We start from the raw sequence: 15,003 nt of genomic DNA, 5'->3' as shown, positions 1-15,003 counted from the left end.
CTGGATATATTTGGTGCACTGATCAAAATGTACATATATGGCCCAATTTCACATTTGTTGGGAGTCCAGTCCTGGCTTCCTCTTAAGGGTTATTTGGGGTCTCTAAGGTCATTTCTAATTAGTGTAAAGTACACTAATCAGGCAGACTGGCTGTGGCTAAGAATAGGTGGGAATCCACCGCAGCCAAGCAGTAGGGATCTTCCAGTGTGATGAAATTGGTCCAAGACTGGTTATACTGATGGCTGGGCTATATTTTTACTAATCATCGTACTCTTAAAACAAGTCAGTTTTACAGTGTGTAAATTATCTCAATAGGGTAAATTATCTCTGGTGGTGGTATATTCGTTAAAAATCTGACTGCCAATGCAGGGGACAGGGGTTGGATCCCTGGTCTAGGAAGATCCCACAGGCCACTGAGCAACTGAGCCTGTGCTCTATAAACTGTGTTCCACAACAAGCAATGAGAAACCTGCGCACCTGCAAGGAAGAGTAGCCCCTGCTCACTGCAACTATTGAAAGCCGGTGGGCAGCAATGAAGACTCAGAATAGCCATAAATAAATCTTTTAAAAAATCATCTCAATACAGCTATTTAAAAGTATTAGGCAAAGCCTCTCTATCTTCCTCTTCCAATTAAGTTTTAAGGCTGAGGTGTGACCCTGACTACATTTCCCTGTTTAAGTTTGCCCAAAAAACAGCCTGAGATTAAATCTTTGTCCAATGGCAGAACTGTAGTTCGCAAGGTTTTTATTCCATCTGGGGAGTCCAGCATAGCCCACGGTAGCCTATGCCATCTTGTTGTTCAGTCGATAAGTCATGTCCGACTCTTTGTGACCCCACGGACTGCAGCACAGCAGGCTTCCCTGTCCTTCACCATCTCTCTGAGCTTGTTCAAACTCATATCCATCAAGTTGCTGATGCCATCCAACCATCTCATCCTCTGTCCTCCCCCTGGCCCATTTTTCCTCATGCTTTCAATCTTTCCCAGCATCAAGGTCTTTTCCAGTGAGTCAGCTCTTCACATCAGGTGGCCAAAGTATTGGAACTTCACCATCAGTCCTTCCAATGACTATTCATGGTTGATTTCCTTTTGGATTGACTGGTTTGATCTTGTAGTCCAAGGGACTCTCAAGTCATCTCCAGTACCACAAATCAGTTCTTCAGTACTCAGCCTTCTTTATGGTCCAGCTCTCACATCTGTACATGACTACTGGAAAAACCATACCTTTGACTACACTGACCTTCGTCATATTGCCTTGCAAATACATATCAATCTGTTTTAAATAGTTCACTTGCAGAAGGCCAACTCTACAAGTATTTCACCCTCATGGGATTGTGGGTTATAGGGAAGCTTGAGTGTAATATCAATACATTGAAAAAACTAACATGTCAGATTCCTTATCCATTAAAAGTTAAAACATAGATTTTAAAATTTTCTCCTAGTGGTTCTCTATCCAGTAGGCAGAGTCATCCTTCAATGGTTTCCCATTGTTCTTAGGATAAAGGACAAAATCTTAATCCTACCATGGCTTGAAAGGACTGCTATGATCTACCTGCACCCTCATCTTTAACGTCATCAGATAGATTCATTTTGTTAGAAGAACCAAGCTCTCTTCTATTCCAGGCCCCTTCTCTATAATCCCATCTGCCTGGTATGTGACCTCTAACATTTGCTGGGCCAGCTCCAACTCGTTTCAGCACTCCATAAGCTGATGGTGATGGATATCAGGGTTCAAGGGCCAGTTTTGTTGATTCCTAGGTATTGTATGAGGCAAGTGCTTAATCTCTCTCTGTACCTCAGTTTAATCTATGATAGTAAAGTAATAATGATAGGATTGTTGTAAAATAATTCACGTAAGGACTGTACCTGGCTATAATGGGATGTATTGTGTGCCCCCCCCCCCAATTTCATTGTTGTTGACAGAAATAAGCAACAATCTATAATGGGAATGAGAAGACTCTTGAGAGTCCCTTGGACAGCAAAGAAATCCAACCAGTCCATCCTAAAGGAAATCAGTCCTGAATATTCATTGGAAGGACTGATGCTGAGGCTGAAAATCCAATACTTTGGCCACCTTATGGGAAGAACTGACTCATTGGAAAAGACCCTGATGCTGGGAAAGATTGAAAGCAGGAGGAGAAGGGGATGACAGAGGATGAGATGGTTGGATGGCATCACCAACTCGATGGACATGAGTTTGAGCAAGCTCCAGGAGTTGGTGGTGGCCAAGGAGGCCTGGCGTGCTGCAGTCCACGGGGTTGCAAAGAGTCGGACACAACTGAGCGACTGAACTAAACTGAACTGAATAATGGGACTAGAAAAGAATTTTATTTGAAGAATTGATACTTTTGAACTGTGGTGTTGGAGAAGACTCTTGAGAGTCCCTTGGACTGCAAGGAGATCCAACCAGTCCATTCTAAAGGAGATCAACCCTGGGATTTCTTTGGAAGGAGTGATGCTAAAGCTGAAACTCCAGTACTTTGGCCACCTCATGCGAAGAGCTGACTCATTGGAAAAGACTCTGATGCTGGGAGGGATTGGGGGCAGGAGGAAAAGGGGACGACAGAGGATGAGATGGCTGGATGGCATCACTGACTCGATGGACGTGAGTCTGAGTGAACTCTGGGAGTTGGTGATGGACAGGGAGGCCTGGCATGCTGCAGTTCATGGGGTCGCAAAGAGTCGGACACGACTGAGCAACTGAACTGAACTGAACTGACTGATGGCAATGGATGCCAACTAGACTTAAGTGCTAATCATTTCACAATATATACAAGTATTGAATTATTATGTTGTACACCTGAAATTTATATAATGTTTTATGTCAATTTACCACAATTTGAAAAGAGATCTACCATTTTAAAAAATCACATTTTGGGCAAATTATTGAAAGCCCTCAATACTCAATATGATAATATTTGATTTAATCATCAGTGCCTGTGGCAAGGTACTTGATCCTATTTTAGAGATGAAAAAACTGAGGTTCAAAGAGATGAAATAACCGAGCTAATACTGTATGACTGGTCAATGGGAGAGCCAAGATTTAAATCTGTGAGAGACTGGCCACCGTACTAGACTGCCTCTTTATTTTTTTAATTATTTAATTAATTAATTAGGCTGTGCCAGGTCTTCGTTGCAGCACACAGAATCCAGTTTCCTGACCTGAGCCCCCTGCTTTGGGAGTGCAAAGTCTTAGCCATTGGATCATCAAGGAAGTCACTACACTTGTTTATATTTCAGTAAATCCATGAACCTTTTATGTAAAAATCTAAATGAACTTTTTAGCCAACCCAATACATGTGAAATTAAGGATAATTTCATAAGAGAGCTTGGATTAGATAATATATGGTTACTCAAAAACCACTAAAAATAACTACTGGATGTGGGAATGAGGTAAGGAATAAGAGGGAAGGAAGTTTTCTTGTACCCAAAGAAAATTTATATCACTGAATTCAGCAAGTATCTCCTAAGAAACCATTGTGTGCTCAGCCTTATGTACAGTGCAGAGAGAAAAGGCCCAGAGCTTGCCAGGCAGGGGCTCTCGTCCTTGTGTGAACACTAGATACAATGATCTAGTCAGACAAAGTATTACTGCATTAGGGGCACAAGGTACTGGGGGTAGGGTTGCCAGATTTAACAAATAAAATGTTTATCTGAAACACCAAAAGCAATTTGTTGTTTATCTGAAATTCAAATTTCACTGGGTGTCCTGTATTTTATCTGGCAACTCTAGAGGCGATGTAGTTCCAGCCAAAACATGAGCAAAGGCAGAGGGGCAGGAAAGCATATGAAAGCATTCAGGGAACAAGTAGGGGAGATGTATTTAGAAGAATATAAGGTGACCCTGGTTGACTCTGAGGGGTAGGAAGACCCCCTGGAGTAGGAAATGGCAACCCACTCCAGTATTCTTGCCTGGAGAATTCCATGAATGGAGGAGCCTGGTGGGCTACAGTCCATGGGGTGGCAAAGAGTTGGACACAACTGATCAACTAATACACACAAAGTCAGATAAATAGGTAAACCCATGTTGAGAAGGTCTTGAGAGCCAATCCAGGAGAGAAGGAGTAAGAGGAGCCAGTAAAAGGCCAATCAGAAGACTTCCCTGGTGGTTCAGTGGCTAAGACTCCAAAATCCCAATGCAGGGGTCTGGGTTAGATTCCTGGTCAGAGAACTAGATCCCGCATGCTGCAACTAAGACCAGGTGAAGCCAAATAATAATTAATTAATTTAGGAAAAGATCAATCAGAGAGGCAGGAGGAGGACCACAGGAGTAGAGTGCAGCATTCCAGGAGGCCCTAGAGAAACTTGCCTGGGAAGAGAGGACAATCTAGTCGGTCTAGGCTTCAAATGTCAAATGCTGTGAGGAAGCTCTGTATGAATAAGACTCAGAAGGTCACTGAATTCATAATTGAATTTTCATATGAAAATTTAAATCAATGTGATATCATTTATATTATTGTTTAGTCACTAGGTCATGTCTGACTCTTTTTGTGACCTCATGGACTGTGTAGCTCACCACAGTGGGATTTCACAGGCAAGAATACTGGAATAGGTTGCCATTGCCTTCTTTAGAGGCTCTTCCTGACCCAGAGATTGAATCTGCATCTCCTGCATTGCAGGCAGATTCTTTACAGCTGAGCCTGGGAAGCCATCACTTAATTATGAAATCTTAAAAAAAAAAGAGAGAGAAATGGATACTAATGAACTTACAGAAGTAGACTCACAGACATAGAAAACAAAGAAAATGTGGGGGATAAATTAGGAATCTGGGATTAATATATACCGCTATGTATAAAATAGGTAAACATCAAAGACCAACTACGTAGCACAAGGAACTATCATCAATATCTTGTAATAACCTATTTTTATGGGAAAAATATGTTAATATATATATGAATCATTTTGCTATACACATGAATACAACATACTATACTTCAGTTTTTTACATGGACAAAAAATAAATGAAAAATTAAAATCACAGTGAGATCCCCTTTTCACCCATCAGATTGAACAAATTCAGAAGTTTAAAAAGGAGCAGTGTTGGTGAGTGAAAGTCACTCAGTCATGCCCAACTCTGGACTTACAGTCCATGAAATTCTCCAAGCCAGAATACTGGAGTGGGTAGCCTTTCCCTTCTCCAGGGGACCTTCCCAACTCAGGGATCGAACCCAGGTTTCCCGCATTTCGGGCGGATTCTTTACCAGCTGAACCACAAGGAAAGCCCAAGAATACTGGAGTGGGTAGCCTATCCCTTTGCCAGTGGATCTTCCCGACCTAGGAATCGAACCGGGGTCTCCTGCATTGCAGGTGGATTCTTTGAGGGCTAGGGAAATAAGACACTATGGTGGGAACATGTTACTTTAACCTCTTTGAAGGCAATATGACAAAGAATTATAATGAAGGCTAGTGCTATTTTTTATGCGCCAGGTGCTCTTCTAAGCAGTTTTTTTTTTCGTATATTAACTCATTGAATTTTCACAGCAACCCTATGGGGGAGGTCCTATATAGAGCTGGAGAAACTGTGGTTTTAGAGATGGGGTGGTTAAGGGCTTTGTCCAGGTTCATCCATCTAGTAAGAGGATAAGCCAGCACTTGGCTCCAGTTCGTGCTCTACTACAATATCCTAGTCCCATCAGTCAAAAATCTCAAATGCAACTACTCGGACACAAAAATTACCTTTCTAGGAAAACATTCTACCAGAATATTCACATGTGTGTGCAAAGACACTTGAATGACATTACTCATTGTATCATGGTTTGAAAAGCAATCTGAATGTCCATCAGTAGGAGACTAATTAAACACATTTTGGTATAGCCTTCAAGTGGAAAACTATGCAGCCCTTACAAAGAGTAAGACAGATATATATGTACACAGAGGGAATGAACTCTGAGCTAAGTGTTAGGTGAAAAGAGCAAGATTTAGAGCAATGTGTGCCCCTGCTGGGGTTAAAAAAATAGTGAATATAGATATTATACACACATATGCTTGTATATGGAGAAGGAAATGGCAACCCACTCCAGTATATTCTTGCCTAGAGAATCCTGTGGATAGACGAGCCTGGTGGGCTGCCGTCTATGGGGTCACACAGAGTCAGACACGACTGAAGTGACTTAGCAGCAGGAGCAGCAGCATGCTTGTATATATAAAGATTATCTCTGAAGGAATGGGGGTCAAGAAGATGAGTTAGAAATGATTACTTTGCAGCTCCCCTGGGTCCAGTGCCTAAGACTCCATGCTCCCAGTGCAGGGAGCCCAGGTTCAATCCCTGGTCAGGGAACTAGATCCCACTTTCCACATGGTGCAAGTACGACCCGGCACAGTCAAAAGAAATAAATAAATATTAAAAAAAAGAAAGAAGACGATTGCTTCTCTGGAAAAGTCAGTCACTGGTGGGAGGATGGAAGGAAGGTTTTCTTTCCAGCTCATTCTGTTTGGTAGCATTTGACTATTTTTCCTTATACATGTACCACTTTTCAAAAATACACCATCTTCTTTTTTTTTTTCATATTTTTACAAAACATTAAAATAGCCAATAGTTTTGTAGCAATCTCCACTTTATAATGTGCACTCAAACACAGGAATGTCTTTGATCCTCAGATGGCCTTCGAGGAAAGCCTTATGAACCCCTTTCCAGAGAGTCATGTTACAAACAGGAGGTAACTCTTTCAGGAGCCTTTGTCTGGAGTGGCCCCTCTGGAGCACTGCATGATTGCAGCTGTGCGTGTATTGCCATTCATGAGAGACAGAGGCCTGAGCGGGGCAGGCCTCTGTGTTTAGCTGTCTCAGCACTCAGAGTTCCTCTAGTGATTAAAGAAACCCAACCTGACGGCAGGGCTTCACTAAGCAGTTTCAGCAGTGTGACCTGGGGAGGACAGTGACCGGGGGCTAATGGGGTGGGAGGAAGAACAAATGACTTTGGGATTTGAAGACATTTGGTGATGTGCAAGGAGGGTGGCGACTATTGGGAGAAGGGAAATCAGATTGTGTGAACAGGGAATAATGGAATGAACTGTCTTTGCCAGTTGCAGGTCTAGGCTGTCATCTTAGCCCTGCCTTGGAAGGGCTACATGTCCTTAGGCCAGTTACTGTTTTACTTTTTTTTTTTAAATGCATGTATTGCACAGTATTGGGGTTTAAAAAAAATTTTAAGTTGATTTTTATTTGTACCTTTTTTTTTTTGTATTGGGGTATAGCCGATTAACAATGTTGTGATAGTTTCAGATGTACAGAGAAGGGACTCAGCCATACATACACATGTATCCATTCACCCCAAACTCCGTCCCCCATCCAGGCTACCACATAACATTGAACAGAGTTCCATAAGCTATGTGTAGGTCCTTATTGATTATCCATTTCAAATATAGCAGTGTGTACAGGTCCATTCCAAACTCCCTAGCTATCCCTTCCAACATTGTTTCCCCACCCACCTCCTGTTTGCATAGTATTTGAATCCAATGCTTGATGTGAAAAAATTTCAAATAATATAAAAGCCCACATCTGCCCTACTCAATTTCCCCTCCCCCTTACCTGAAGAGTCATGTTGCTTGAGATTTTTTGATATGTTTTTATATTCACAATTATATCCAAGGTAAAATATATGGGTAATGCACATATTTAGGGTACAAAATAGATATCTACATAGAATATATAATATTTTCATATCAATACAGATCTAGAACAGGTATATTTGGAAACATGATTTGATATATTTACAGAAATAAGATCATCCTTTGTATGAATGTATATATATAAATTTTTTTTTTCAGTTTAAAATACATTGTAGAGCTCTTTTCATACCAGTATTGTTAAAAAATTTAACCAAGTAAGTTTGAAGATCTGCTGCTGCTGCTAAGTCACTTCAGTCGTGTCCGACTCTGTGTGACCCCATAGACGGCAGCCCACCAGGCTCCTCTGTCCCTGGGATTCTCCAGGCAAGAACACTGGAGTGGGTTGCCATTTCCTTCTCCAATGCATGCAAGTGAAAAGTGAAAGTGAAGTCGCTCAGTTGTAACTCTTAGCGACCCCATGGACTGCAGCCTACCAGGCTTCTCTGTCCATGTAATTTTCCAGTACTGGAGTGGGGTGCCATCACCTTCTCCGTTTGAAGATCTAGTTAGCTTTAATCAATAATTAGTCCATCAGGCAGAATCCTATCTTATGAATAGATGGGTGCTCTAAGCAGGGTCGTCACAAACTGCAAAGTTCTTATAGGAAGAAAGGTGGGGCAAGGGAGCTATGTTGTCGTTCAGTCACCCAGTCGACTTCAAGAATCTTCTCCAATACCACAGTTGAAAGCATCAGTTCTTCAGCCCTCAGCTTTCTTTATAGTCCAGCTCTCACATCCATACATGACTACTGGAAAAACCATAGCTTTGACTAGACAGACCTTTGTTGGCAAAGTAATGTCTCTGCTTTTTAATATGCCGTCTAGGTTGGTCATAGCTTTTCTTCCGAGGAGCAAGTGTCTTTTAATTTCATGGTTGCAGTCACCATCTGCAGCGATTTTGGAGCCCTCCAAAATAGACAGGTAAGATGCTTTGGTATTCCCTTCTCTCTAAGAGCTTTCCACAGTTTGTTATGATCCACACAAAAGTTTTAACGTAGTTGATGAAACAGAAGCAGATGTTTTCCTGAAATTCCCTTGCTTTCTCTATAACCCAGTGAAGGTTGGCAATTTTATCTCTAGCTCCTCTTCCTTTTCTAAGCCCAGCTTGGACATCTGGAAGTTCTTGGTTCGCATGATGCTGAAGCCTATCATGCAAGATCTTTAAGCATGACCTTACTAGCATGGGAGACGAATGCGACTATCCAGAGGTTAGCACATTCTTTGGTACTACCCTTCTTGGGAACTGGGATGAGAATTGACCTTTTCCAGTCCTGTGACCACTGCTGTGTCTTCCAGATTTGCTGACATAATGAATGCAAAACCTTGATGGCATCCTCCTTTAGGGATTTAAATAGTTGTGCTGGAATTTCATCGCATCCACTAGCTTTATTAAAAGCAGTGCTTAGCAAAAGAAAAAAAAAATTTAAGGCCAGGATGTCTACTTTTGGGAGGTGGGGAATGGGCAAGGTCTTTATCAAGCAAACTACCTCTTCTTCCGGGAGGAGGATGGGAATGACGAGGGAAAGGTGACAGGTCACCTTTGTGTGCCGACCAGAAAATTCCAAAGACTAGTTAAGATTTCATTTCTGGTAAAAGTCAAAACTACAGTTAGTTTAGGTATTAAATCTACATTTGGTGTCCTGGGCACAAATGACGCCATTTGGAGCTTTTCTCTGTAACAGTACATATTTATCTTTTAATTGTTTATAGTAAAAAATCATATTTCATAGTATGTATTTTGTAGAGTTTATTTAACCAAACTTAATGAAATGTAGGGGCTTCCCTGGTGGCTCAGCCTGCAATGCAGGAGATCGAGGTTTCTCCTGGATTCTTCCAGATCCCTGCGTCTGGAAGATCCCTTGGAGGAGGGCAAGGCAACCCACTTTAGTACTGTTGCCTAGAGAATCCCATGGACAGAGGAGCCCGGCGGGCTACAATCCTTAAAGTCACGCAGAGTTGGGCACGACTGAAGTGACTAAGCAGCAGCAGCAGCAATGAACTGTAAGGCTTTTAACAAATTTTTACTATCACAAAGAGTTCTGCAGTGAGTATCCTCATATGTGCTTTAATGTGTAAATAAATATTCCTCATGTTTTCCTGTGTTAGATATTTAGATACCTAGAAACTGGATTGCTGGGATGAAGTGTATGCACAATAAAAAGTTTGATAGCCACTATTTAATTGTTCTCCCTACTATTTAATTTTACCTACCAATTTAGATGGGGTTCCTCAGTAGCTCAGTGGTAAAGAATCTGCCTGCAATTCAGGAGACACAGGAGATGCAGGTTCAATCTCTGGGTAGGGAAGATCCCCTGGAGGAGAGGATGGCAATGCTAGTATTCCTGCTTGGAGAATCCCAGGGAAAGAGGAGCCTGGCAGGTTACAGCCCATAGGGTTACAAAGAATTGGATGACTGAAGAAGGGACTTACTACGCGGGCACCAATTTAGATTCCCATCAATAATATATTGAAGCACTGTTTTCTCTATACATCAGATCTGAATAGTATTAAACTTAAATTTTTGCCAGTTTGATGGGTTAAAAATATTTCATTGTTGTCTTATTTTTCCTATCTTCCATTACTAGCTGGAGTCTTTTCATATGCTAATCAACCATTCATTTTTCTTTTTCTTCTGTAAATTGTTCACATCTGCAATGGATATTTTTGATTATTTTGTTGGCATCCATTCCACTCACTCTCCTATAGTGTTAACAGAGATTCCATCTGGGTGTGACCCTACTATCAGCTTTACTGAGTGCCACAACCCAGTCAGCACAATCTCACCTTTGTTTTCCAAGTCATTAAATTAAAAGGCTTAAACCAGTCAAGCAGGAGTCTGTATTCCTTGGACTGAGTACAATGCCTAGGGCCCATAGTCTTTTCATGAGCACATAAAAACATCTTGCTGCTGCTAAGTCACTTCAGTCGTGTCCGACTCTCTGTGACCCCATAGACGGCAGCCCATCAGGCTCCCCCGTCCCTGGGATTCTCCAGGCAAGAACACTGGAGTGGGTTGCCATTTCCTTCTCCAATGCATGGAAGTGAAAAGTGAAAGTGAAGTCACTCAGTCGTGTCCGACTCCTAGCGACCCCATGGACTGCAGCCTATCAGGCTCCTCAGTCCATGGGATTTTCCAGGCAAGAGTACTGGAGTGGGGTGCCATTGCTTTCTCCAAAAATATCTTAATTTCTTCTAAAATCAAAATTAAAAAAAAAAAATTTAGGTTAAAGAAGGTGCTTTAATAAATGTTATGGGAGCTTCCCTGGTAGTCCAGTGGCTGACTTCAAGTTCCTAATGCAGGGGGCACAGGTTTGTTTCCTGATCAGGCTTTCTAGGTGGCTCAGTGATAAAGTATATGCCTGCAACGCAGGAGACAAAGGAGACACGGGAGACCTGGGTTTAATCCCTGGGTCAGGAAGATCCCCTGGAGGAAGGTGTGGCAACCCATGCCAATATTCTTGCCTGGAAAATTCCATGGACTGAGGAGCCTGATAGGCTGCAGTCCATGGGGTTGCTAGGAGTCGGACACGACTGAGTAGCATGCATTCAGGGAAGTAGATTCCACATGCTGCAACTACAAGATTCTGAGTGCAGCAACTAAAACCGCATGTAGCCAAATAAATACATATTTTTAAAAATAAATGTTCTGGACTGAATTGTGTCCTCTCCCACCAAACTCATCCCAAATCTCCAATATGATTGTATTTGGTGATAGGGCCTTTAAGGAGGTAATTAAGGTTAAATGAAGTCGTGAGAGTGCAATCCTAATCCCATAGGACTGGTGTCCTTAAAAGTAGAGATTGAGATACCAAAGAGTTCTCTCTCCATGCCTACTTGGAAGAAAGGCCATGTATTTTGCCATGGCCACTGAACAGAAGAATACAATACATAATATTTGTGTATCCATCTTAGCTTGCCCAGAGTCAGACACGACTGAAGCCACTTAGCATGCATCCATTTTTGCTATCAGTGAAGTCATAAAATATAATTAAAAAACATTTTTAGTGCAGGAAGGGAACCATGAAGGCAAAGGTGCCTAGAGCCCATGAAAGCCATAATGTGGCCCTGAAATTAGGCCCTAACATCTCTTGGTGCAGGCCTTTAGAATAAGAGTAGGGAAAGAGGGTTTCCTAGGCAGTTCAGTGGTAAAGAATCCACTTGGCGATGCAGGAGACGCAAGTTCGATCCCTGGGTCAGAAGATCCCTGGAGAAGGAAATGGCGACCCACTCAGTATTCATGCCTGGGAAATCCCGTAGACAGAAGATCCCATGGCTGGCTATAGTCCATGGGGTCACGGAGAATTGGATGTAACTGAGTACAATGCCTGCATGCATTTGGTTTTAAATTTTATCGTAAAATTAGTAAATATTAAATACTAAGATTATTTTTAGTAAGAATAGTTTTTTATCCACTCCTCCCCATACTCTTCAGAGTGCACCCTCCCCTGCCAAGCAACCATACTCTATCCTTCTGGATGCCTCCCTAGTATTTAACTTTTAAACATCTAAATAGTATCTTTATAATTTCTGTCTTTTTAAAAGTACTTGTGAAAAGAAGTGAAAGGCAAAGGAGAAAAGGAAAGGTATAGCCATCTGAATTCAGAGTTCCAAAGAATAGCAAGGAGAGATATGAAAGCCTTCCTAAGTGAACAATGCAAAGAAATAGAGGAAAGCAATAGAATGGGAACGACTAGAGATCTCTTCAAGAAAACCAGAGATACCAAGGGAACATTTCATGCAAAGATGGGCACATTAAAGGACAGAAATGGTATGGCCTAACAGAAGCAAAAGATATTAAGAAGAGGTGGCAAGAATACACAGAAGAACTATACAAAAAAAGATCTTAATGACTAGGATAACCATGATGGTGTGATCACTCACCTAGAGCCAAACATCCTGGAGTAGGAAGTCAAGTGGGCCTTAGGAAGCATCACTATGAACAAAGCTAGTGGAGATGATGGGATTCCAGCTGAGCTATTTCAAGTCCTAAAAGATGATGCTGTTAAAGTGCTGCACTCAATATGCCAGCAAATTTGGAAAACTCAGCAGTGGCTACAGGACTGGAAAAGGTCAGTTTCATTCCAATCTCAAAGAAGGGCAATGCCGAAGAATGTTCAAATTACCCTACAATTGCACTCATTTCACATGCTAGCAAAGTAATGCTCAAAATTCTCCAAGCTAGGCTTCAACAGTACATGAACCGAGAATTTCCAGATGTTCAAGCTGGATTTAGAAAAGGCAGAGAAACCAGATATCAAATTGCCAACATCCGTCCGATCATTGATAAAGCAAGAGAATTCCAAAAAAAATCTGCTTCATTGACTGTGCTAAAGCCTTTGACTGTGTGGAGCATAACAAACTGGAAAACTCTTAAAGAGATGGGAATACCAGACCACCTTACCTGCCTCTTAAGAAACTGGTATGCAGGTCAAGAAGCAATAGTTAGAACCAGACATGGAACAACAGACTGGTTCAAAATTAGGAAAGGAGTACGTTAAGGCTGTGTATTGTCACCCTGCTTATTTAACTTATATGCAGAGTACATCATGAGAAACGCTGGGTTGGAAGAAGCACAACATGGAATCAAGATTGCCAGGAGAAATATCAAACCTCAGATACACGGATGATGCCACCCTTATGGCAGAAAGTGAAGAGGAACTAAAGAGCCTCTTAAAGATTAAAGAGGAGAGTGAAAAAAGCTGGCTTAAAACTCAACATTCAGAAAACTAAGATCATGGCACTTGTTCCCATCACTTCATGGCAAATAGATGGGGAAACAAAGGAAATAGTGACAAACTTTATTTTCTTGGGCTCCAAAATCACTGCAGATGGTGACTGCAGCCTTGAAATTACAAGACGTTTGCTGCTTAGAAAAAAAGCTATGACAAACCTAGACAGTATATTTAAAAGCAGAGACATTACTTTATAGTCAAAGCTTTGGTTTTTTCAGTAGTCATGTATAGATGCAAGAATTGAACCATAAAGAAGGTTAAGCACTGAAGAACTGATGCTTTTCCACTGTTATGGTGGAGAAGACTCTTGCAAGTCCCTTGGACTGCAAGGAGATCAAACCAGTCCATCCTAAAGGAAATCAGTCCTGAATATTCATTGGAAGGACTGATGGTGAAGCTGAAACTCCAATACTTTGGCCACCTGATGCGAAGAGTCAACTCATTGGAAAAGACCCTGATTCTGGGAAAGATAGAAGGTAGGAGAAGGGGACTACAGAGAATGAGATGGTTGGATGTCATCACTAACTCAATGGACATGAGTTTGATCTAGCTCTGGGAGATGATGAAGAACAGGGAAGCCTGGTGTGTCGCAGTCCATGGGGTCTCAAAGAGTCACGGACATGACTGAGAGACTGAACAGAAACAAAAGGTATTTGTTTATTTGGCTGTACCATGTCTTAACTTCACCATACTGGAGCTTTAATTGTCATTGCAGCATATGGAAATTTCAGCTGCAGCATGTGACCTCTTGGCTTCCACTCGTGAGATCTAATTCCCTGACCAGGGATCCAATCCAGACCCCGTGCATTGGGAGCTGGAAACCTTAGCAACTGGACCACCAGAGAAGTCCCCTAATTTCTGTCTTTTTTACTCTAATAATGATCATAGGGGGCTTCCGTAGTGGCTCAGATGGTAAAGATTCTGCCTGCAATGCAGGAGACTTGGGTTCAATCCCTGAGTCAGGAAGATCCCCTGAAGAAGGGAATGGCTACCCACTCCAGTGTTCTTGCCTGGAAAATAGAAATCAACACATGTAAAGTGTTTAGTGCCCAACAAATTGTAGCTTTAATGTTATTAGTCATCAAAACAGCACAATGAGGGAAACATTCTTCTGATGAGGAAAGAGAGGCACCAGAGTGGATGTTACTTTGATGAGATTTCACATCTTGTAAGGGGCTGGAGCTAGGATTCTAAATCCAGAGCCACGGTAATTCACATATCACCTGCAACCACCGTCTTGAAAACCCCTGGGGTGGAATGTGATACAGTAGAACTGTCTGAGAATAAAGGAGGTAAGGCGTGGTGAGGCTGGGAACTCAAATTTTTCAAAGTTCTGGAATCGGATTGCAGGATAAATTATGCAACATCTAGTTATATTTTAATTTCAGATAAACCAGGAGTAATTTTTTAGTACAAGTATGAACCAGCTAAAAAGTTCTTTGTCATTTATCTGATATTCATATTAAATGGAGACCTTGCATTTTAATGTACTTAAAGAGGTACCTAGGAACCAAGAGTCTTATTCCAGCACAGGGAGCTGGCCCCAGTGCTGTGGCTGCTGCTAAGTTACTTCAGTCGTGTCCGACTCTGTGTGACCCCATAGAAGGCAGCCACCAGGCTTCCCCATCTCTGGGATTCTCCAGGCAAGAACACTGGAGTGGGTTGC

This window comes from Bos mutus, chromosome 29 (assembly GCF_027580195.1).
Source record: "Bos mutus isolate GX-2022 chromosome 29, NWIPB_WYAK_1.1, whole genome shotgun sequence".
Lineage (NCBI taxonomy): Eukaryota > Metazoa > Chordata > Mammalia > Artiodactyla > Bovidae > Bos > Bos mutus.
This window is presented reverse-complemented; position numbering follows the sequence as displayed.